Below are 26,943 nucleotides of genomic sequence, written 5' to 3'. Positions count from 1 at the left end.
CTTGTCTGTTGCATTCTACAACTATGGTGAATTGAAATGTGCCAGCTGTACAGCTTGTCCACAGCTGTTGTCTCTCAAATCTTTTTATAATACCCATTTTCTCTCCAACACTTACAAAGTTTGTAACTGCAATGAGAGTTGAGCTAAATTATTCTAGTATGGAACACTACTAGTGTAACAGCTCTTAGTTTTAAGCTATGCATGAGGGAATCTGTGCCAGAAATAATTCTTCATATAATGCTTAAGACAGCACAGATGTCTGTGTTTGATCTAAGAAGGCATAATTAAGGACAAAATGCTTATAAAAATAGAGTATACAAACCATCAAGTAGATCAGAGGGGAAAAAACTGTGCAGAGAAAGCTGAAATGCTAGTATTTGGGGAGGCTAATGTGCAGTTTGACTGAAAACCGAAAGACCAATACAGAGGATGGAAAATAAACAAATGAAACCAGACATTAACTAAAAATACCCCACCATCATCAAAAAACTCCATTTGAATACCATTTACTGATGAAAAATGAAAGTTCTCCAGATAATTGTTTTGGTATGTGAATACTTGTACTACCAGTTCACAGTAAACTGCAAGAAGAAAGCTTGTTCAGAAGGAAAGTTAAATACAAATTGGTGCATGTTTAAATGTGTATACATGTATCAGAGTTTGAATTTCAGTGCTGAAACCATAATACTGTGAAATTTTGGACATATGGAGAAAACAACATATGCTCTCACCTGTACAAAGAGCATCTGTTTCCTTGCTTACTTAAATCTTTTTCATATCCCATGAGACTTATTGAAGAGTCGCAGCTGATTTGGCAATTGCTGAATAGTTGACTTTTGTGCCAAAAATGTATGTAGTCTGATGTGCTCCTGAAATCCAGGGGAGCCAAACAGCTTGCCTTTGTCTATTAGGATAAATAAATTAAAAAAATAAAACAAACCATGGACATGTCTCTGACTCTGAAATCTATGGTGGTATATATTCACTTTATTTCCCCTTATTTTGGATTAGCCTCAGCGGCATATTTATATTAAAGATGCAGTTGGATTGGCTCAAAATCGAGGTGGAAAGTATAGAGATAGGAAATATGTAGTGCTTAAACAGTGTTCAAACTTTTCCTTTGTCTATCTTTTCTTCAAAAGTATGGATATATACATACCCTTTGAGACTTCTGTTGCCTTACTGAAAACAAATAGCTGTTGGGAGGAATGGATTAAAAGCAGAGCACTGGCCAGGAGGATTGTAAAGGACCTTGCATCTTGAAATAACCCTTGATAAATATATGAACAGGAGGTCAGTGATGCTCCAGCATAGAACAAGTTTAACAGGGCCTGGACCTCTGCTTGTGTACCACTGCCCAGATGTTCCTTGAGGGATTCCCTACAAGGAAACAGATATTCTTTGTATGCAAGGCAATGGAAATATGTTTAGTGTTTTAGCTGAGTGTTGGTGGCCGTCTCACAGGCTGCTGGCCGGTGTGCTGACTCATACATCAACTTTTAAAGATGTTACAACACACAAAAATAGTAGAAACTGGAATAACTTTTTTGGTTACAGTAAATAATGTCTGATTTCTGTACAGAATCATAGGATGTTCTGGGTTGTGGGGGACCTTAAAGATCACCTATTTCCAATTCCTCCTGCCATATATACCAGTATACACAGATATGTCAATATGCATTTTATAAATGTGTATAAACACATAAATAGATATACAGGTGCAGAGAGACACATGCAATTATATAAACCTACAGCTGTTTTCTTAAAAAGCCAGGACTGGACAAAGGTCATGTAGGGTCTAGTTTTTGCTTTCTGGTGAAATATTCCTTGTGAGAGATGTGAGGAATGGGAATTTCACTCTTGCTTGAAAAAAATTAACTGGGACTGCACAGCTAAGGAACCTTTTTGTAAAAGAGGATTCAATAATAAAAATAGAGAATAGAGATGACATAACATCAAGGGTCACTAAGGGGAAATTCAGCTTCTGAATTTCAGACAGCATTTTTTGGCTTTCCAGAGTTAGAGGATTCTTCCTTTCTAAGGTCTCTGTGGAAGGGTTTTTAGCAGGATCAGATGAGCTTTATTAGGATGACTCAAATGAATCTTTATGCCCAGCAAGTCCATGTTCCTGCCTGACCAAGAATCCGCAGCATCTATAGTTATTATCTTAAAAGAGCTGCATAGCCTCTCTCAACCACCATTACTATTTGTAAACATCAGTTCTCTTTGACCACTTATGAATCTTTAGAGACAGTTTATGCACATTAGTTACATATATTACCAATGCAGAGTTTGGTCAATTCCGCAGCAGAAACTATGTGGGATGTATTTTGGGATGGTCAGATTTTCCATGGTAACAAACAGCTTTAAGTAATTTTTAACCATCAGTTCTCTTATGAGGCTTTCTAAGGCACAGTATGAAATACAACGTGTGTCAATATAGGCCACTACAATTTCAAAAATGATTAGTCAAAGTTATGAATTATTATAAATAATTATCACAATAAATTAAATTTTAAAATTATATTAGTCTTTTTTTGTAGAGAATAGCAATATTTTATATAAGATTTACAATAAAAAAATAAAATATATACACTCTTCAGGAAAAAGAAAGAAAAGAAAAAAAGCATACAAGCAGTCCTCACAACTGATTCATTTGAAAATAAAAGATATATACTTATGGCCCAGTGATGAGTTTGGTTTAGCTTTTTAATTATATGAAGGAGCAAGTCATGGAAAAAAGTATTTTCTTTTCATGATAAACGAAGAAGTATTTGATCTATACATGGTTCATGTGTATCTGATAAAATCCTCAGTGTAAAAATAAAAACCAGTCAGACAATAGTAAGAGATCAGATTTATAGAGGTTAGTTTTCTGGTTTCCGGTTGTGAACTGATTTTGTCAAACAAGTTGACCTTGACTTCCCCATTTCCAGCGGCCAGTTGGAACTCCATTACTGAAGAAGCGAGACAGTTTAGATGTTTTATGTGTTTTATCTAGTGGACATGTATAATTAAATGAAGAAGAAAATATGTAGCTGTGACCTAAGGTCTATTTATATAAATTGAGATAAAAAGTGACAGAACTTTGGCTTGTTCACCTCCATAGCTTCACTGTCTTGGATTTCACATCAACATGGAAACTCAGAATAAAGCTAATTACCTAGCTGAATTATAAAATGGCTTTCGATAGATTTATCTTGGGAGTCTTGGTGCATGACAAGTTAACTATGAGCTGGCAGTGTGCCCTTGTGGCCAGAAGGGTCAATGGTATCCTGGGGCTCATCGGGAAGATTGTGTCCAGCAGGTCAGGGGAGGAGATCCTGCCCTTCTGCTCAGCCCTGATGCTCTGTGTTCAGTTCTCATCTCCATAGTCCAATAAAGACAAAGAACGACTGGAGAGGGCCAGCAGAGGTCACAAAGATGATGATGGGTCTGGAGCATCTCTCTTATGAGGAGAGGCTGAGGGAGTTAGGTCTGTTTAGTCTAGAGGAGAGAGGACTGAGAGAGGATCTCATCAACACATAAATGCCTAAAAGGAGGTGTCACTAGGACGGTGACACACTCTTTTCAGTGGTGCCCAGCAAGAGGATGAGGAGTGATGGTCATAGACTAAAACACAAGTTCTACCTCAACAACTCTTTAAAACTGCATCTTCAAAATATTTTTACTGCAAGGTATAAGTAATGTATAACATTAGATTTATTTCAAAGTTGTTCTGCACCTTTCCATTCACCAGACACTTGAAAGAAGCTGCTAGCTTTGGGGAAATAGCTGTTATTATTAAAATAAAGTTATTACATGTAGAAAAATGTATTAATTTAATCTTCTGTACATTGAAAGGTAATGGAGACAAAAATGTGCATTCAAGTAAGACATGTATAGATCAACAATGCTTAGCTAATGAACTACAAATGAGTGTTTCATATCTGAGAGACAACAAATTGCTTAGAATAAATAGTGGCAAAATTAAATATTTCAACTTGATCCTGTAACTTTTGAATAAAGTGACTGCAGTAATGTCCTAACTCCTTCAAGACATTATCTAAATGAGTCTTACAATGATATATTTCTTTATCTGAGAATAGTCAAATGATATAGTCTTTGAAACAGTAGGCTGAAAAATACGACAATAAAATTGTTGATTGAGTACTGAGCTATATGAACTTGTCTCCTAAGTGCAAGTTTACTGTAAAGAAGAGAAGTAGAAACAGCATGTGCTCAGTCTATTGTCACTTATCCAGGGTTTTGCTTGAAATGACTGGCCAGTCATAGAGTCTTCTGCACTCTTAGGTCCTGTCAAACTATAAAGGACAATTCTTAGAATCTGCAGCATTTTTTTTTATTTCTGAGAAAATGACTTGTGCTGTTCTTTTCCACAAGTCACAAAATTTCAAGGAGGAGGTGGGTCTATGTAAAACTCATATATTCAAGTGTCTTTGGAATTAGTAAAAAAAACCCCATCACAGTAGAAGAGAGCAGGGAAGAAAAAAAGGCAAAGGAAAATGTTATAAAAGCTAGGTTTAATGGAACAAAGAAAGAAATGAAATAAAAAACTCATTCTTATTCCTTGTAAATTGATAAAAACATAGTTGATTATTAGGCAGTGTAGAGAAATAATATTTCTGCTAATTAGCTCTTTTCGGTAAACAAAGTTAAAGAGACAAAAAAAATTAAAGCTTCTTGCTGTCATTATAATTATAAAATGAGTAAATAAGCATTAGAGGAACTTTTAAATTTTGACCTTAAAACTTGTCATTCTGTGAACACCAGAACTTAAACTAGGCTTTATAAAAATTTCAATTATATACTCCCTGCAGTATTCAGCAACTAACTTGGTTTGCCTTGGCGCCTTGAGAGACCTTGTGAAACTTGGCAGAAATTGCACAGGCTCAGAAGTTATTAATGGGAGGAGAAGGAGGGGATGTGTAGAGAAGTGGCATATAGTTGCAAGTACCCACATAAAGTTATAGCTCATTCCTAATTGTCATTTAATTGAATAAATACATGAAATAAAACAAAAACAAAACAAAATAAAAGAAAACAAAACAAAAAAACCCAAAATTTAAAAAGTCCCCCACAACCCACAACAGATTACAGTGACTTATCTGTATTTATTATCTTAGAACACCATGCAAAGGTACTAAGCTATCCTGATGCACACTGGGTGCTAGTAAAAGCAACTATTTCAAATAAATAAAGTCAGAATGAAGAAAAACAATTTCTTTTTCCTAACTGAATTATTGTTCCATTATTTCTAATCCTAGTCATTTAATCTTGTCAGAGGTGAAGAAAAAGTAGAAATCTGTCTAATAGTACACAGAAGAAAGAGGAAACATCTATAGCTTTGTTCTTTTGTATAGAAACATGCTCTGAATTAGGTATGTGCCTTGAGCTCCTCTCCAGTCTCAGGAGAGCTTGAATTAATTCACAAATGAAAAGTTGGCGGAGTGTACAGGTGGGGAGGATTAGCTGAGTGAACTGAACTTCCACTCCTCATGCAGCAGTTGGTAATGGAGTCTGTTAGAACTGATGAGGAATGTTTCAGTAAACATCTATGTGCTGAAATATGCATAATATTGATCACAGTGACCACATCAGCTGAATTTTCTCAGATCTAGGGTGAAAGAGCTCATGAAAAAGAAAGGTTACCATTGAATAATCAACCGTTAGGGTACTCATTAGACAGGAACTCTTCTGTCCAAGTCTCAGACTGATAATTTAGAACTGAGTTTGAGCTTGAAATAATAAATATGTAAGTCTGTGCTAGTCAGCAAATATTTCCTTCATAACAAATAAAGATAAATTTGTAACTAGAAAAGTGCTCTATGTTAATATCAAAGAGATACTTAAAAACTTTAGATGAATAATACTCTGGAAGTGTGTTTCCATTAGCAATGGAGTTTTGAGACATACTTTGAAAAAAATTAGGAGGCTGAATTTATGTTTCTAATCAATTCTTTGATGTGATTTATCTTTTCTTTTGACCAGTCATTTTCAAAGGTACCTATTTTGAAGGCCATGTAAGCCCTGACTATCTAAAAGTTAGACTACAAAGTAGTACTAGTTACTTGACATGCTTTACAGGATCAGTTTTGAAGGAAAACCTGAAATTAAACCAGACAATTTAAAGTTCAGAAGAGCTCCAGAGAAAATTGGCAACTGTATATTTATGTAGCTTGATGATTTTTAAATAATGCTGTGATTTTTATTTATTTATTTTTAATAAGTGTGTAAAAGCGTTTTTATGCTGTACTTAGTTCTTTCAGAAACGTTGCACCTAAGAAGTACTCTTGTATGTGCTCAGGAAAGATGTATTTTTAGTAATTGAAGTGAAAATTCACATTGTAGTAGTTTTGCAGTAATTTGTGACCAAAGACTGATATGGCATGAAGGGCAAGAAGACCCAACTATGGAAAGATAAGAGATATAAATATATTTATATATCTTCAGTCCATATAAGACAGTGAAGTTTGTCGATTTGGTGAGAAATGCTTAAGTATCTTCTCGTGAGAATCATAGAATTAAAGTCCTCAGGGGCTCCTTCTGGTAAACAGAATTGGTGCTGGGGAATGAAATCAGCAACAATCTGATGACGTTGTCCACAAAGTCTGTCTTGCTGAAGGGTTTATAAGTAATTAGCTCATAGTAATTGGCTATGTATCTTTGCTGACTCCTTGAAGAATCATTTATGGAGGTAGGAGTCTGCCCAAAGCCTATGTAAAGCTCAAGAAAGGCAAGTGCAAGGTCCTCCACCTGGGTAAGAGTGCTGTAACACCTCTCCTATGAAGAAAGACCAAGAGTTGTTCAGCCTGGAGAAAAGAAGGCTCTGGGAAAACATGGTGGCCTCTTGGTACTTAAAGAGGGCTCATGAGAAAGATGAGGAAAGAGGGGCTGATGAAATAAGACAGTGCTAGTGGTTTTAAACTGAAAGGGGATAGACTTACGGTGGAAATAAGGAATAATTTTTTTTTACAGTGAGTGTGGTGAAACACTCTAACACCAGGCTGTCCAGAGAAGTTGTGGATGCCCCATCATTGAAAGAGTTCAAGGCCAAGTTGGACAGGGCATTAAGCAGCCTGATCTACTGAAATGCGTCACTGCCCATGGCAAGAAGTTTTGTGAAAGAATATTGAAGGTCCTTTCTGACCCAAATAATTCTATGATTGCTCATTAAATCTCTTAGTATTTAAGCACAAATATGCATTTAATTGGTTTCAAGGAGTAAAATAAAAATTTATCAGCAGAATCCAGATAGTCTGGGTATACACTGAAACACTGACATGTTTCAAAATAGGACGTAATTGGATGGAATCAAATGTAATCAAAGATTTGCCCATCCTATACTCAACTAAGACCTTCTCATACTAGAGTTTATATTCCATTTTCAGGTTGTTATTCCTGTATTTCATACTTCTCAACATATATAGGAGTAAAGTGTTCATGCTATAATGATGTAAAATATATTTTAACTATGTCTGTAATTCTTCTTTTCATCCTTCTAATTCGATCAAAATAGAGATAGAAATAAACTAGTAACATTTCTCTGCAGTGAGATGTGGAAGGAGAATTTTTATGAGAGATGCTGTGTGCTGACAATGCAGAGCAACTCTAAAAATTAAAGAAAGCATAGTCCTGACCATCTGATAATCTTTGAAAATAACCATATTACTCAAACTTTCATTATGGAAACTAAACACTTGCCCTCTACACAGTCTGTAAGTAATAGATAACGTGGGGTTTTTTTGTTTGTTTTTTTTTTTTTTTTTTTTTTAAATGTAGGCATACCTGGTATGAAAGAGTCGATGTTTGGCCAGCATGTCATCTCCTGGAAGACTAACAATCATGCAATATATTTCAATTCTTAGATAAATACTCTTTATCAAAAGAAAATATCCTTAACAATGTACATATTTCAAAGGCATATTTCAAAGTTAATCATGGTTAAAAGGAGTTAAGAACATATTGGTATATTATATTAATATATGAGTCAAAACTTTCAACCCACCTCTAATTATTCAATTTTCCTTGAATTAGTTAAAATTAGTATTTCTGAACTCAATTTTCAAAGATTCAGTGTTTGTTGTTTCATAAGCATGTGTAACTTAAAGGTCAAAGTAAATGGAATTCATTCTAGGCTCTATCACAGACTTAACTTTTCCATTAAGTAAAATGAGTTTTGACTTTAGTCTCTCACAAATAAGCAGGCTCATTGCCCAGAACATTTAAACAGAAAATTATTTAAAATGAGATTTTTTATTAAAATATGAGTTATTATAATGCACCCTCATAGAATGTGTTTGATTCAAAATTAATGAAAGGCCCCAGAGAGGAGAAAAAGAAAAGACTGGCTTTCAGGCTTAAAATGTTTGTTTAATGAAATTAAAATTTTACCTTTGTAATAATGTTTCTTCCTTTAAAAAAATATTGTAATGACTAGAATTATTTTTATATTAAATTAAGGAAATTAATTTCAAGAAATGAATTCAGTATTTTCAGTTTAATAAGGTTTTGTACATGCAATAGCTTTTAAGAGAGATGTTACCCCATGTATTTTCAGGAGCTGATTGTAAGAAATACTGAGTGATTTTATAGGTTATTTTCGTCCTTTATGGGGATTTATAATCTATTGTAGCTTCTCTATAATAAAAGGAAATGAAATAGAAGAATTGTCTTATTCAAAATCAAAATGGTATAAGTCTCAAATCAGGTCTGCTTGATGAACTTCTGGTATAAAAGACATATTTACTTGATTACAAACAGATGAAATGGCCATATGGTTGAACCATCAGGCAGGAAACAAAGTAATTGTCCCATGGATAACAATAATGTGAACATTCTCTTGAAATATTCAGCGTCATTTCCAAGTTTGAGGCATTTTGTCATGTAGTAATTTCTCAGTGGATTTTTCCTGGCTTCTATCTTATTAGTGAACAGCGCTGTGTTATCTTTTTCTGTAAAGTTTCTTCTATCACATGTATTCGAATTAAGAATAAAGGGTAGTACAAGAAAACATTTTTAGTTTCATACTGATTGTATTTTAGTCTTATTAGTATTTGCAGGATTGTTCTTATGATTCTATGCAAGCCACATTCATTGGAAATAAATTATTACCTCTACTTAATATTAAAATAAATAAAATAAATGAAAAGAGAAAACTATTCCTGGTATTCTTGGTTAAATAAGAAAAAATAATAATCTTGAACATTCTTATAAATATATGCAGTAAATACATTTAATATTTCTATAATTTTCCCTTTAAAAAAAGAAAGAAGAACTTTATAATTTGCTTGCTTTTCTATTGCCACGTTGCTTTAGTTTATTGTCTACAGAGAATAGGATTGTTAGAAAATATCTAAACCCCTTTATTTTCTTTCTTCCTCTATTCTCTGGACAAAATATAGTACTCTGTAATTACAGCATAATTGTACTTAAATAGGTTGACACACCTCATATCTAGCTCTCAATTTGAATAAAAATAATATTTGATGAAAAAAAGAGTGTGAACTAAAAAATCTTTGAAAGAGAAAAATAAATCATGCTTCTAAGGTCTTTTGAAAGTAAGGTAAAACATGAAATTTTAATCTAAGGAGATTAAAACACAACCAAAAATAAATATATATACATTTAAAAATGGGCTTCCTTTGACAGGAAAAAAATCCCAAAACAACAAAAGAAACAATACAGAATTTAGGTATTAACTTGGGCTAATTAAAAGCTTGAAAAAAACCCAGAGTTCTGGTAGGTGTTGATGGGAGAGTAGGTAGCAAAATAAATATGAGTTGGTATGCATTTGCATCTGAAAAGAGGCCTGTAGGTTTTGGAATATATATGCAATCATATCTAGAAAAGAAATGTCTTAAATAGTTACAATGTATAAGTTCCTTATAAACCATTACAAATATTATTATACCTACTAGAAAAATAAAATTATTATTATTAATAATTTGAGAAAAATAACAAATATTAAACCCTAATTAACATTACAATCTTCAGAGCGACTGAAATTATCACAAAGCCAATACTTGCTTGATATTTGGAGAGGAAAAGAATGGTGTAACTGTGTGAAGAGGTGTTACTTTTTTCTTTTTCTTCTGCTTTTTGTAGAAGAAAGTTTATAAATACATTCGATTTCTAATCAGTTATTTGGTTAAGAAAAGCAAGGCAACAAGACAATTTGTCTCTATTTCCTGTTAATATACATATAAGAGCAAGAAAGCACTCCAAATTCCAATACTGATACTAGCTTTAAAAAATACTAAAGTAGACACTATATATTTAACATATGACCTTTACCTACTTGTTTAAGATTACAGTGGCTGGGGACTTAGCAGGACATTCCGAATAAAGCTTACAACAGACCATGTGATGTTTGAAGACCATGTAAAACTAGAGATGCAAGTAGGCCCAAACAGCAATGTATTCATTCTCCACAGTCTTTACTTTCAGGGTCTTCCTAGGTGCTTTCTTTTCTGACTGTATGAAAGCTTATTTGCTGCCATTTTACTCAGCCAGTGTGCAGTTATTAAAAGTTACTCTCAGTTTGCAAGACGGAGCACTGTGACCATAACCTTTCCTTTCATGGAAGCCTTTTAATTCTCATTCAGTTCTCTTCTTTTAACTGAGGTTGGACCTACATCAAGAAAGAATAGTAACTTCAAGCCCTTAAACATAACCTCTTCATTTTTCCCTACTGCCTCTAGCATTCTATCCTTGTCCCAGGTGTACAACAAGGTCAAAATCACGGTCCCTCCTACACGGTTAGTCACAGATGGCCTCGATGTGGGATTCCTATGGCATTTCTGATCCAGATTAGATCGTCTTTCAAGTTGTGTGACTGAACTACATATGAAATTTTCCATGAAAAAATGGTGTCAGGACTTCATGTCCCCTCTGAAACTCTCAGAAGCTTAATGTTCCTTCTTTGTTGTGAGCTGTCTGAAATTTCAATTAATCTTTTTTGTGTCAATAAGATTTTGCTTAAGGATCTATTATGCCTTGGCAGTGTTTGTTTCCCATTTTCTGGAAAGGTTTGAATTTGAACTCATTAATAATTTAAATGAGAAAGGGAAAAGCTAGACTTTTGCCTTGGGATCTTTACCTCTAAATCTAAATAAGTATGTCACTCTAGTTATATTTTTATGTTAGTATGTGTTCATCCCCTGCATATTTATTAACTATGTTGTACATGACTAAAATACAAGCCTCTGTTTTGAAGTGCAATTCATAAATATCAAACCAGAAGACTTAATCTGTAGCTGGATATCATATACTGAAAATTCAGATGGGTAACTGACTAAATTGATTTTTTAAATTGAAGATAAGAAAACAGATGGTTCATCACAGATGAATTAATATTTGAAGGGACTGTATGACCCTCAGTAACATACCCAAGGTTCTTCATGTTCAATCATTCATTCATTCATCTTTTTCCATTTTTTGTTATAAATAATTTTTAGGTTAAAATAAAAACAATAAAAATAAAAATCTTTTGAATTATCTATACAGACTAAAAATTTTGCATTTTTGAGTGAAGCCACACTTCAATCTATTTTTCTACTGCACTTCTTAACCCTAGCAGAGAGCACAATTCAATACATATAACAAAGCCATTAGATTTAGGCTATTTTGGATAAACATGTAGAAATATAATTGAAAGATAAAGTGCTTCCAAAGGAGATGCTGCTATGATTTCTTTCTACTCAATAATGGAAATTATTAATACAAACATATATTTATATATCTGGAGTTAGGTTAAGAAGTGATGGATCAAAAGAGGATATTTGTGTCACTTACAAAGTCAGGGACAAAGCAGTAATATATGTGTTAAATCTGTGGTAAAACTTAGTGTTAAAAGAGATGACCAGGCTACTTCCATTTGTAAATATTAAATTTCAATGTTGTGCCCATTCATTCTGTTTGAATGAACTATTTTAAGATTAAACTTTAAATGTACTTGTGGGGCTCAGACAGACTGAGAAAAACTGAATATTTCTCCTCAACTTTACCTAATGCTAAGTAAAGAAAACAGAATAATATTATTTGTAACTGAAAAATAAGAATAGATTAAAAAAGGTTCCTTAATGTCTCTCTTATCCTGAGAAAATGATTTTTAAATAGTGAAATAATAAAATAAAGTTTAAAATCTAATTAATTTAAGTAAAAAGGCTTTGCTATCCTCAGAGTTTATCACCTATGCAAGACAGAAAACCAGAAATGCTTACTTAAAGCAGATTTTAGAGATGCTTTGTCCATTATCATGCTCAAAACAGGATTATCATCAAGACAAAGCCAGTTCAGTCATATTTGAGGCATGAAAAATCCACAGACATGGTTTTTAATGCATCCCCTCTGGACAATATTTTACAGTGATGAACTTTCTGCCAACTGAAAAGGTTTTTCCTGGTGTTTAATCTCTGCCTCAAAACAACTCTGCTACACCATCTGCAACTACAGGGAAGCATTTGAATCTGCCTTCTTTGAAATTCTCCTCCAAATAATTAAAATGACAGACCATCAGACACCTCTCTACCAGACTAAATGAATCCAGATCTTTCAGTCTGACTTCCTTCATAGGTCATGCTCAAGTTCTCTCACTGCCTTGGTAGTTGTCCACAGGACCCTGCTCAATTGCTCGACACTCTTTTTGAGGCATTTTTGCCATGGGGCCAAGTAAAATAGAACTGTATGTAACCTCCACGGGCCAAGATGAGATAATAATAAAAATGGGACAATTATTTAGCTCAACTTATTGGTTCTCCTCCTCCTGTAGCCCACTATACACTGAACCTGCAATGAAAGGCAGACTTTGGGCTTACTGTAACCTTGGTGCCTGCAGTAAAACTGAAGTCCTTTTCAGCTAAAGTGTTTTTCAGCCACTTTATTATTATGCTGTTCTCAGGCAGATGGTCACTCTCTCCAAGGTGCAGAACTTTGTACTTCTCTGTGATGAGGATGAACATGCAAATTTAATCACTAGTAAAGTGAAAAAAATGTCATATGTGCATCCTTCTGTAACAAGACTGAAAATATTTCATCATATTGAATCTTCATCTACTGTATGATTTAATTGTGTAGATAGTGCATATTTTCCTACATATATGTGCATAAGCCTAGACCCCACTAAGCTGATGGAATTTTAGGTGAACACTAAGTTTCACAACTAGGTCAATCCCAAAGCAATATTTACAGGAGCAAAATGTATGAACCCCGTTGCCTATTTCTGTACCCAAAATGTTACAGTCCCATGTTGTGTACAGGAGACAGCTGTAAATTCACCATTTTAGATCATAAACAAAACGTAATATATTTTTTATCTCATTGTACAGAATAAGTACCTTCAAATATTCATGGAGATAAGACTATACTGATCACAATTGATACCAGTTTTGTGGAATCATTTCATAGTTCTCCAATTCAAGGTTCATTGTGGCCTCCTGTTTTGATTGTGCTGGTTTTACTAAGCTGCACTTTCATCATCACTTTTCTGTGGGTCTTAGAACTCTTAGAAATCTTAGTGGTTTCGGCCCTTCACTGCACATCTTATTTCCTTAGCTCCACCTACAGTCAGTAGTGATGTGGCAGGAATATCTTCAGAGCTCTGGATTCCTCGGTTCTACAGACCAGATATGGCACTAAGGCCTTACAAGCAATAGGACAGTAGTAAACTATCACAAACTTTTGATCGTAAAGTCCTTCTTAATGACTACATCAAATCAAAATGTTATCTTTTAATTTATTTTATGACCTGAAGATATGGAGATTAATCAAATATATTACAGCTACAAGCAGATTCAAACTGCCAATATTTCAATGTAGCATTTTTGATGGATGTGGGGAAATCCACTCTAACACTATGCAGGTAAAATATTCACATATTCAATATGGCAATCAAATACGTATTTCTGGTGCAAGTTTGAACAGCCTGAAGAAAATTTGATTAATTAGTCATGGCAGTTTACTGTGTTTCACTGAGAAGTTATACACTGTAAAATTTTAAGTAAATTCAGGAATATTTGTTTGTCCTACTGACTTCTGAGATTCTTTACAATTTCCCTCTAGCAATACAAAATGGTTTTCTATGGCATTGACCTTTAAGACAAAGAAGTCTTTCTAAAGTACTAGGAAGAAAACAGCTGACATAAGCTGTATGAACTTCAAGGGAGCTAATAAGAAAGTATCTTAGTGCAGATGTGAAGACACACAGACTCTTCTTTCATCATTGTGCTGTAATCATTATTGTGTGAAAGTAGACTAATGTAGTCCTCCTCAGTGTTGCAAGGCTTAAAGGACCTAGCATGTAAGTTCTACCTTGAGAGAAAACGTAGAGTCTTGAGGGAGGCAGAGGTCTTCTTTCTCAACCTTATACATTCAAATATTCATTGTTAGGATAATTTTTATCCATGATTGACCACGGCTAATTTTACAGGCAGTAGGTAGATTGGTAATCACTCAAGGAAATACATATGGTTTTAGATCAGAACTTAAATTTCTATTAATTGTCCTACAGAGACTTTATTTCTTCTGTTGACTCTAAGAGGAGACCAGGATGATTAACAAAAAAGTAGAACTTAGAACACCTTTTTGCTACCCACACCTAAAGTCTGTTTGAGTTGGGATGTTGTAGGGTGTTTGAGATATTCTTGTGGGCATATGAAAGATAACATGAAAACAATTCATGTTTTGTTGTTTTTTTTTTTTTTCTGAAAGGACAGGTGAATCTGAGGAGCAAACTCAAATGCTTAGGGGTACCTCTGTGTGGGCAATTGAATTAAAACCCCCAGATTCTAAGACAGAAGTCATGGCAAATATCCACCATCAAAGTTTATTTATTCTTAGGTTCTTAAAACAATTTTTAATAAAAATACTCATGCCATTCATCACACTCTGTTAATTGAACATGTTTCTGACACTTATAGAGTGTTGGTAGTGTGCTAGAACTGAAGGTGTCTTTCAAATATATTTTGTAGATTTTACAACATTGTTCTATTTATTTAAATTAGTATAACCAGAGCCCGTAGTGGAATAGCTGGGGCTATCAAAGTCAAACACTTTTGATCAGACACATGCATACTATAACACGTGGAGTGAGACTTACAGAATTTTTGTCAAATGAATGGTATTTCAATGATATTTAGTAAATTGGAAAGAGAATTAGATTTAATTAAAAATGAGTAGTAAATCACAAATGTTATTGCATTCCAGACTGCATTACTTTTATATCATGTTTATACATGGCCTAAATAATTTTATTCTGGTTTTATGGCAATTAACCACTGTTAGAAGTATTCAAATTGCTTCACTGGATTTTTTTTGTATGTTTGTTTTTTAATTTTATCTTATTTGTCAAAGCTGTTATCCCTTCATAGACAATAAAAAATATTTCATCAAAAATTATTTTCCATGGTTTCTCTTCTTAATGAGCTGTCATGATACACAGCTTAGTAAAGGAAGTAATTGTGTGTCTGTACAGAATAAATAAAAAATAGATTCTGTATCAGCCACACAGTTTTGTTTTATCATTAATATCCTTTATTCAGTACTCAGAGTTTCTGAGTACCCTGGGATGTTTTCCAACAGAATACATTAATGCATTATGTTACTCACAGGACAATGAATTGCTTCTGATGTGCGTTTGATGTATGAAGTATTTTCTTGGATGGGAGAAAGATTGTTCATCATGAAGTATAATTAATTTAGCAAAATGAACATTTCATCCTTAGTGTCTCCATCTCCTTATATTTTGCTCTATTAATGCTTAGTTTTACATGTTACAGTTTCTATACAGTTGCCACAAGTTGTGTCAGAGACAGTTATATAAATATTATTCATAATTAAGTTATTCTATTTTCTTTGATTTCACCAAAATTTTATCTCATATTTTAATTAAAACATATATGTTAGATTGTGTTACCTTTCAGTATTTTCTTTAATATATGCTATTTTAATTAATTAAATCCCTTCCCTAATTGATCAAGGTCTTATTCTACAATCAAACCAATTTTCTTCCACTCCAGGCTGCAACATTCATTTCTGCAATTCAAAACCAGTGTATGGCCAAGTCTTCCACAAAGTCTATACTATGAAGAGGAAACATTACCAATGCACTTGGATTTACTGCAAGTATGCAACAGTAAGTTTGATGGCTGTCTTGATAAAAAAATTTAGAGAAAATGGGAACGCAGAAAAGTGGCTGATATGGATTTATTAAATCATTTTGTGTAGTAAAACACAGGATATCATATTAGCTATCTGGGAGAAGGTGAGAATTGGAGTAAGAATTATGTGATGCCAAGTAGCTTTTGAGATGGACAGCATGCTTCACACTCAGGCTGTTAGAGGCATTCAGAACATTAGAATTAAGATAAGCTCCAAGACTGATTCTGTTTAATAATTTCATAAATTATTTTTTGTTGGGGAAAGAACGTGTGAAGGAAATTTACTTGTCATGGTTTTACACTGGCCCAAAGCCAGGCACCCATGAAAGCCATTTGCTCACCCTCACCTGCCACGGCTAGGCAGAAAAGAGGAAAAAAAAAATAATAAAGGGTTCATGAGCTGAGATAAAGACGAGGAGGAAACACTCCAAGGGCAAAAGAGGCTCAGTTTAAAGTTTCAAAGTGAATTTATTATGGAGCCAGAGGAGGAGAACGAGAAGCAAAATAAGCCCTTAAAAACACCTTTTACCCCAACCCCTCTCTCCTCCCCACTGTCAGCACAGGGAGAGAGGGCATGGGGGTTTGGTCAGTTTGTCACTCAAGGATTTTCTTCCACTGCTCTGGGAGAGGAGTCCTTCCCTTGTGAGACTGTGGGGTCCCTCCTATGGGAGCCAGTTCTCTGTGAACTTCTCCAATATCACAATCAGGAGTTCTCCCAAAACTGCTGCAACATGAGTCCCTCCCACGGGCACACAGTCCTCCCAAAATTGCTGCAGCCTGGGTCTCTCTTTCCATGGGGTGCAGTCCTCCAAGGACAGGCTGCTCCAGCCTGGGACCAGGGCCTCTCTCTCCATGGGTCTCCCACTGGATCACAGACTACTCCAGGCATTCCCCTACTCCAGCATGGACACCTGCTCCACAGGCTGAGAGTGGATCTCTGCATCCCCCATGGATCCCCATGAACTGTGGGTCGATCTCTGCATCCCTCATGGATCCCCATGGGCTGTGGGTGGATCTCTGCATCCCTCATGGATCCCCATGAACTGTGGGTGGATCTCTGCATCCCTCATGGATCCCATGGGCTGTGGGTGGATCTCTGCATCCCTGTGGATCCCCAAGGGCTGCATGGACACAGCTGCTTCACCATGGTCTCACCGTGGCTTGCAGAGGAATGTCAGCTCCAGCACTTGGAGCACCTTGTGCCCATCTTCTGCATTGACCTTGGTGTCTCCATTTTGTTTCCCTCATATGTTCTCACCTTCTCCTCCTCTCTGGCTAGTAAAAAATAGTGCATGCCCTACTTTAAACACGTTATCACAGAGGTGTTACCAACCTCTCTAATTGCCCAGCTTTGGCCAGCAGCATGTCCATCTTCAGAGCCTTCACGGACTGTCTCTGTTGGACATGGTGGAAGCTTCCAGCAGCTTCTCACAGGAGCTACTTCTATGATCCCCCCACACCAAAAACTATGCCAATGCAAAATCAACACATTTACATAAAGCTGAAGAATATCTAATGTACCAATGAAAACCAGATGACTGGCTAGAAAGTGTGAATTCATCTTGAAGAACAAGCTAATGAGCATGAAATAAAAATAAATGCTGCAAAATGTGAGGGAGAGTATTTGGAGTTTAAGAACAAACAAAAAAAAATCAGTTGTAATAGAAATAGAAAAATCTTCTATATGAGACCTCTCTGTGGGAAGCGTCTGTCTGTACAACAATGTTCAAAAGTCCCACAGACACATTTGCATATTCCCATTTCAAGTCTGACAATAAGCTTTCTCAATAATCATGTGTTTCACAAGAAAAAGACATAAGAAATTGTAAAATAGACTCTAAATGTGTATCAGGTTTTTTAGGGTCTTGCTGAATTCAGTACACCAGTGGAGACAAAGCTGGTATAGCTCCATGTCCCCAGTTTTGGGGTCTTTTTTCCCCCTAGGTTTTTTATTTCTTTTTAAAAATTTCCTGCTGCTTTGTTCAGACCAGTTTTCTAGAGAATGTATCTTAGCCTTAATTATACTACTGATCAATATAACTTTTGAATTTAAGAAGTGGGGATACTCTTCTAGGATCTCAACCTATAAACTAATTTTAAGCATTCCCTTTTTTTGTTAAGTTGTTTTAACAATGAAAATTTCTCATTTTGTGTTGTACTTTATTTTTCATCATATTTCAAATCCCATATGTCTTTATAAAACTCTAGGACTTAAAAAAACCCCCACACTTCATTATATTTCATCTTAATAAGCATTAGCTTACTCATCTTCATAAATAAAGTACTCTGCATTGCCAGTAAAGCAGTATTTCCACATGAAAGATAGTTTTATTCATTGCACTGAATGTACCTTTCCTGAAAGAATAAAAGGGAAGAAAGATTCTTATGGTTCTTTCTTCTCTCTTTTCATTCTTGCCTGTGTTTACTTTAATTATCTAGAAGCTAAGAAACTCAAGATTAATTCCCTTAGAAACTGAGATTAAATGATGGACAAAGCATGCAGGAAAGTTCTAAATAAATTGCATTAAAGTGAACAGACCAGAATGGTTGCCCGAAGATTGCTTCTTAATATAATTTCAACATAATCAAAAAGCAAGGTCACATGCAAACAATTACTGCTGCAGTGGTGGAACTGGCTCTCGGCAAGATGGGTTCAAATAAGATGTAAAATTTTGTTTGTACTTTATGAAAAAATGTAGCCAAAGTGTATCAAAGGCTAATGGACGTTTCTAAAATTGGTGACATCGGGTTCAACCCACATCCAGTCACAGACACATACGCTCAGCTTAAGTACACAAATGTGAACACCTAGGCATGCTATGCGAGTGTATAAGTATTGACACACAGGCACAAAGCTTCCACTAAAAAGGAAAAGGAAAACCAACTATTGACCAAAGAAGTAATGAAAACACAGAACGCAGTGTGCACATCGTGGGAGGGGAGATGCTAGTTTCCATTTGCATATATTGAAACAAACTTTTCTTCTCCCAAATACTAATTTGGTCCTTTTATTGAAATGGGGAGGTTTTAAAAGCTAAAATTGTTTAAAGTAGAGAAGCAAAACAGCTCAGTTAAAGTGCTGCTGATTTTCACACAAGGCTTAATGGGGCATATATATCACATAAAAGAAGATGAAAAAAAGAAATTTAGTGACAGTTTTCATTTGTATTTCTTTAATTTAAGGAGATCCTTGTAGTTTTTTGCATGAGATAGCAGTTTTGAGAATAATCAAAGACTATTTCTGAAGTTGATCTCAGACAATGTCCTTCTGTATACTCTGTGTGACTTATTTATGTTGAAAATTTGCATCATGATATTCTATGATCTATCTTAATATTTCCCAATAATGAGCCTCTACTCTGCAACTCAATTACACAATGGAAAACTAAATTTTTGAGAACTTTGTCTTGCTTTAACGTTTTAGTAGAAAAGTTCAGCCCTTTAGGTGCTTGGAATGGATAATTTATACCAACCTCTTCAGTACAAGGAAGTGCATTGTTACCCATTAATGTGGCATCAAACATACAAAAATAAGTGCACAATTATAAAAACTATATTAAATTTAAGCCACAGAGTTAACTTGCTTATAGAAAGAAAATGCTGGAGCCACAGGAATGTCAGTGGAAATATTCACAGTCTAAGATGTATTTTTATAATGGGAAAATTAAATAGATAATTAAATTCTGAGGTGCAGTTTTTCCAGAGAAAGTTGCATTAATTTTACACAAATGTCTTTATTTATCTTGGATGATGAGTAAACCATCCTTTCCAGGAAGAACATGAATACTGACACATCTTTTTATTGTGACTATAGTGTCATAAAACTGATTTACTCAACAAAGAGACATAAAAAAACAAAACAGAGAAACAACAATAAAAATATTATGTTTCTGAGAGGGAAAAACGGAAAGCAAGAGACAGTTTTCTGCAATAAGAAAGACGGCAATTCTGGGTTTGGGATTTGTATGCAGAGTTTGAGACAAAGAATTAAGGAAGCTTTTAAAATCTTCTTTTCTGTTGATTTCTTTGTTGATTTGTATGGGTTTTTTTTTTGCAATCCAAAGGATTTATTTTATTTTCTCAGTATAAGCTAATAGTGTTGATTTTAATTACTACTGAAATTTTCACCAATGATTTAGCATTAGTTGTTGATGCTATACAAAACATGGTTATCTAGTAATGAAAAGGTTATGTAGATAATTAATAAAAATGCACAACATTTTAAAAGTGTTTAAATAAACCATGTATAAACATTTAAAAAATGTTTGAATAACCCGTGTATAAACAGCAGCTACTGCTTCATTTTAATTTCTATAAATTTTGATGTCTGTAGTAAAAGACTAATATTAAAGGTGCTCACTTATGTATTCAGGAAAACAAAAGGAAGAACTAAGTCTAACTGCTCATTACTGGTGCCTTATTCAAATTAACTTATCTTGAAGGGAGCTGAAACCAAGCACACATCTTAGTTTACCATCCTAACCTGATATGAAGTGGGAGTGGACAATGGCTTTAATGTCTATATCATGAATGTTTCTGCTGTACAGCCATTTCCTTCACTTCTCCTGCTGCTGTGAAAGGTCTACACCTTAAGACAAGGTCAGAGTCCTGTGACTAGAGAGGAAAAAGGGGCCCAGGGAATTGCCAAGGAAGGTGCTTAGCAGTCACCAGTTTGTGTGATACTGCCAAGTAGACTGGGGATAATGGAGGAGAAAGAATTATTGTCAGCCTTGCTTTGGGCAAACACTGGCAAGAGCTGGCCTAGAACTAGCACAACCAACACATATTAACACACATATTAAAAGACTAAAGAGATGGCATGAGTCTTCAGAAGTGCTTTGGAAGAAACAAGCACTGTCAGATGGAAAGTTCACAGTGGACAGTTCAGATGGAAGTCCAGTACTGAGGTTCTGCAGGCATTACAGAACACACTGAAGTGCCCATGAACCCATTTCTTGGTCTGTCAGCCTGTCTCAATCTCCATGGCTCTGCTGGCCATGCTGGGACTCTGTCCCCAGGGGTCTGCCCTCCTGTGATGCAATTAAGCAAGACTAACTTTTCAGGTTGAACCAAAAGTTTCTAACCTTTCCCCATCTATCTGAATTAATATCTCTTCAACTTTCAGACACGGTGCAACCAACATGCTAACGTGCATGGCATATACATGTACAGAGGTTTAAAAATAAGCTACCATGTAATATTTTTTATAGCATTTTTAAGAAAGAAGTTGAAAAATGACCCAAGCCTTCCATTTTGCTCATACTTTACCACATAGAGAGTACCTTATTGCATAAGGAAATAATCAACTTCTATAATTTCCTGCTTTATGTGTATGCCTGTTTACTTGTACCTATACCTAGCTTCAGAACTCATGAAAGGAGCAAAGAAGCTTCATCCAGCTTAAATTCTCATCGGACATGAATGCTTGTCAGATAGGTGGGAAGCAAAATCAAAACAGATTCACCAAGCTGAACTCCTAGTGTCAACATCTGAATACACAGAATATATATATGAGTTCTAGAAAACTTCACTATGCTGTAAATACTGTAAAATAATATTTCTTTTATTTTTGTACTTTTTAATGAAACTTGGAGAATCTGAATTTCTTACCATTCATTCAATCCTGAAAGTATTCTAAAAACCAAGTATTCTTTCTTTGCATTTTTGTTCACCTCTGCAATCACTCACAGTTCTTTTACAGAGTTAAGAACCAAAAAGAGCCTGTATGTACATAATATAATAAAAAGCATGCTGCTCTGTTACACCTGGAACTTACAGAGTGATAATGGAGATAGCTGCTGAATCACTAATATAACGAAAGCAAGAGAATAAGACAATATTTTTATAATTAAATTTATTTCAGGAGCAGCACGTTCTCTTAGATGCTATTGATATGCTTTAAATCATTCCCTGTGTTTAAATGTCAAAAAAAGAAAAAAAAAAAATGAAGCAGCAAGTGTTGCATGGGAGTTTTAAAGAGGAAAAGGGAAAAGAGATAAATTTTTCATCTGAGTTGAATCAAGACAATTTAAGACACTAATGAAAAGACAGACCTTGAAAAGTTTAAGGAAAGAATGAAATGCATGTTCTTCTCAGAAAGGCATATTTGTGAGAAAAAAGGAGCAGTAACCACAGAAAAAAATGATTCTGACTGCTAATATTGAGAGTGGAGAGGGAAGTTGTAAGATAATAAATGCGTAGGAATACAGGGGAATCAGTGCTCAGTGATAAGCAGCAAGGGCTGGATAATGTCACGTCTGAGACAAAATTTTGTAGAGCTGTATTTGAGAAGAAGAACTCCATAGCTAAATCCATGTAAGAGGAAACACTGAAGATTTAGTAGCAGGAATAAATGTTAATGTACTTTATGGATGGCTTATTTTTTTCTTCAGCTTTTCCTTTGTTATAAAGCCTTCATGAAAATTATTTATGAAATAGGCTTTCCAGTCTTGAATGATCTTCTGCAGCAATAAACAATTTCAGTTCTCATTTTATATTGTTTTTTATAAATTTAGTTCTTCTGGTGAATTTGCCTGAGCTGAACATCTTAAATATTCTTTAGTATTATTTCTGTAAAAATTCTTATGCAAAATATTGACTACATTAAATGATTAGTTGCCTTTAATTACTTCAACTGCACTTATGCTTTCTTTTTTTAGAAAATTTATTAGAAATTGTTACAAAATGCACTTGAATTTCTTTTCAGATATAGTTTTTAATTTCAATAAATTACGTTTCTTTCAGATACTTTTGAAAGGATGTCTTTTTTTCTGAAATTCATCATGATATATTGTGGAAAAAATTTGAGATCTCGGAGAATATTATTAAGTAAAAATATGTTTTAAGTAGCACATTTCAACAGAAGTGGAGTTCTGACTACTCCTTAGAGAACTATAACGGGAGAATCATTGGAAATAGAAAATACAGATGGTTTTAAACCATCAAGGATCCAGGACTGAGAGGAAGAAAAGCTTAATTCTCTTCAGAATTTCTAGTCCTATATTTTTGTTTTACTCTTCTGTTGAATTCACATACAAAATAAAGCAACTCATGTGTGAATGAATAGATATACTTTCTGTATATAAACTAATCCATTTAGAAAACTAAAGTTTATAGGAAGAAAATAGTCTGAAAATATTTGTATATAATTTAAAGACGTCTTTCTTTCATCTTTCCATTCTAAAACTATGCACTCTTACCAAAATGATTCTATGGGAATTTTATGCAAAACCTCAAAAATAATTTTTGTTAAGCTTTCCACTTCAGTTTCCAACCAATCACATCAAGTCATTGCATGAATGAGGCACTGAGCACATGGTAAGCACACTGCTACTGCAATGCAGTGCCATGCTATGGAGCACAAGATCTTGGAGAAGTTTGGAACACCATTCTGTTAGCTTTGACGTAGCATCAGATTTATATAATGCCCTGACTCCCACCTTGGTGACAATTTGGTTAGCAAAGGTCGAGAGCACATCTGTCTGAAGACACATCCTAACACACAGCTTAGTAACACTGCCCAAACATCAGTCAAAACCCATTTCTATCTAAGTAAGGATGTCTAAAAAAGAAATTTTTTTCTTCAGGTATAATGACTAAAATTTACTTCAAATATCACATCAGAAGCACAATGCACTGAAAATATTTATTTTACTGTTGGGGTTCTTAGAAATCCTAACCATACTGTGCTGTAAATTATAAATATGCACATGCTTCCATAGTCCTTGTGTACCTCTCTTCATCCGGACCATGGAACAGGGAGTGGGAACTTTCCATATTTTCCTCAGCAACAGGTTGCACACCAGTTCCTATCCCAGTAGAGGCTACAGTAGAATCAGCCTAATAATACCAAACTCGTCTATTGCCTGTGATTTTTTTGTCTTCTTGGTATTGTTGTTTTGTTTCAAATTATTTACTGAGTAGCCCAAAGGGATTAGCAATTAGGCACTAGGTATATGTTTTCCTGGGTTTCTAGTGACTGAAGAGCTCTATCTTTTTGATGGCACAATAAATTCCATAAATGTATTTTAATAATAGGAGCCTGAAATGTAAGATAAACAAAATTCTTCCTCACCACATACTTAAAATGTTTCCTTGTATCAGATTACATCTATAAAGAAATAGCTTAATAAATAAGTGTTCTGATACATTTGTCACTCGTAGTAAGTAACTGATAAACCCCCATAGGGATCAAAAGCATTGAAGTGGTTGCCTAGCTTCAGTCATTTGGTGAGAGGGGAGGAAAAAAAACTCAAAAAAACTTTTTTTTTCAAGGATTTGCTTTCTTCTATTGATTCTGAGGTGATTTTGCTCAATGTACCAGCTTCTTTTAGGAGGGTTTCAGGAATTAACTACTTAAAAGATTTTTCAATTTATTTTATACTACCATTATCTACTGTGAATAAAGATCTATCTTTACTGCAGTGCAAGATCAAAGCTCTATAAGCCATTTTGAGTTAGTTTTCAAGCCATATAGTAACAGGACATTTTGCAGTCTACCAGGAGACAAACAATCTGCTCATATTCTCAATAAATGAACAGAGTGACGTTTAGGAACTCCTGGGTTACCATGGATACCAGGCATTCTAAGTCACATTGTTTCTGAATTAAAAATCAGTTTTCGGAATTGTTAAACATAACTGAAGCATAGATTTTGTCTTTTGGTTTGTTATATTTTTCTCTTTTTTTGCCATAAAAGGCATAGTAACACTAAAGGTAGGAAAAAAATTGCTACTCACCGGTAGTCATTTACAACTTGGCATCTTCATCAGCTGAGCTGTCTTCTTTAGTTGCTGAGTGATAATGATTTCATTTTATGCAATTTTACTTTGAACTACTGAAGGTTACTATGGAAACCTCAACTCTTTTTCCCTCTTCACATTCTTTGAACAGGTAGTGAGTCTCGCTATGTGGGGGAAGTGGCATCGAAACATTACTTGAAAATCAACTCCACATTGCTTTTGCCATTCATGAGTCAATGTGAAACTAAGATTTTTCAGACAGTCTGGTAGAAAAACAAAATATTTCAAAAAACCAAAAAATTTTGAATCTTTAATGTCTGCCAAACTTCTGTTTTTTTGACTTGATGAAATTTCATTTTTGGTTGATTATAATGGTGTATATAAATGAGTCCAGCATTAATCAACATAATAAAGTGGTGCAGGATTTATTCCCACATGGTTGCTCTTGTTTTCAGTTTTTTTTTTTAATTTTTCAACCCTGGAACTGAAAAAGCCTTTTTATTTTCCTTTGATTCCTCTGTGTAAATCATGTTAAATTAATTGTTAAAACACAAACAATTGATACAGTTAGATAGTTCCATCACCTCCAATTTACTTCTAACATTGTCATTAGTTTTTGGTCCAGAATTCACAGTGTCTAATAGGAACATCTATGTGGGTTTCTAATTTGTCTCAACCTAAAACCCAGTTCGTAATTTGGAATATTGAAACATTTACTTTCAGGCCAGTCTATAATTTGGCCATAAAATAATTTAATTCTTTATATATTACAATCTAGTTCCATACCCCATCTCTAAGAAAGCAAGCCAGCCAGTGATCTTGGACTCTTATATGTTTATATTTCTTTTCAGTCATGTAAAAAAAAAAAAAAAAAAAAAAAAAAAATTATAATTTTGTTTCTTGTCTTGAGTCTTCTGGGTTTTACTCTTTACTTAGGTTTATTTGCTTTAACTGAAGAACTTCCAATATCAAAATTAAACAACACAGAAATAAAGCCAGCAACAAATCATTGACAGTCATTTCTACAAGAATTTTGACTGCCAGAATTTAATTTAGTATTTTTAAAGTATTTTCATTAAGCGTTAATAAAGACTTTACTTGACTTGTTAATTTGCATTCAAAATGAAATTGAAGGGCATAAGAGAGTAGAACCTCCCTTGCCAAGAGCAGATGTCATATTGTTCATCTCCCAAATTTACTTGAGCAATATCCAAATATAAATAATTTTGTTCTGCTACATCAAAAATGTATTCTTCTTCACCAACATCAACAAATGCTACATTCAAATGTATGTATCTCATGTTTTCTTTTCATTCTGTCTAGTAAGTCTGGACAAATGTATAATTTTTATTAATATTTGAAAGACAGTTTTTTGCATGGACATTCAGATTTATGGAAGCTTTTATGAGACGTGAAAATTCCAGACACATTTATCTCCAATTTTTTTCAATTTCATTGAAAGTGCAATTTCAAAATCAATATAAACTGTTATCTTCCACATTTAAGTCGTTTCTATTTTTCCTTTTTTGACCTGCTGGTAAACCAAATCCTGATATGCAAGAAGACAAAATGCTCTTTCTCTAATGTTCACTCACTTTTTTTTTTTTTTTTCCTTTGTTTTTTGGGTGGGTTTTTTTTTTTTTTTTTTTTTTTTTTGGTTTTTTGGGGTTTTTTCTATACCCCAAATCAATTCTGGTATAGCATCTACTCTTAGAAGTGAAAAAAAGTTCATATATGTTAGTTGGTTTCTAAAACGCTTAATGTTTTGATAAGCGCACCACATCACCTCAGCGCAGTTCACGTGACACATTAACAGCCTTTGTTAAGTCTCCTGACCTTTCATTATTAGTTATAAAATGTTATAAATTAATTTATTTAAAGGAAGTTCTAAGGTTTTAGTTGTGTCTTAAAACAGATAAGAGCACATTCATTCATGAATTTAGGAAGCACCATTATATGAAGAATAGCATAAATATTACATACTATTTTATACAATGATACTAACACTGAAGGCAATAAAAAATTGGTGGACTTGGCAGTGGCAA

At 34.3% G+C, this 26,943-nt stretch overlaps 1 long non-coding RNA gene across 1 annotated transcript in view; it reads right to left on the bottom strand.

The window, feature by feature from the left end:
- LOC148224850 (uncharacterized) overlaps nt 1–25,030 on the bottom strand; it is a 145,185-nt gene extending 120,155 nt beyond the window's left edge. The window contains exon 1 of the long non-coding RNA XR_015801546.1: nt 24,896–25,030. This is a non-coding gene — a long non-coding RNA (uncharacterized LOC148224850). The remainder of the gene's footprint in view (nt 1–24,895) is intronic.
- Nucleotides 25,031–26,943: the final 1,913 nt, after the last annotated feature.

The sequence above is a fragment of the Sturnus vulgaris genome, chromosome 2, assembly GCF_052056855.1.
Source record: "Sturnus vulgaris isolate bStuVul1 chromosome 2, bStuVul1.hap1, whole genome shotgun sequence".
Taxonomy (NCBI): Eukaryota; Metazoa; Chordata; class Aves; order Passeriformes; family Sturnidae; genus Sturnus; species Sturnus vulgaris.
Note: the sequence above shows the minus strand (reverse complement) of the source record. Positions and strands in the feature narration are given on the sequence as shown.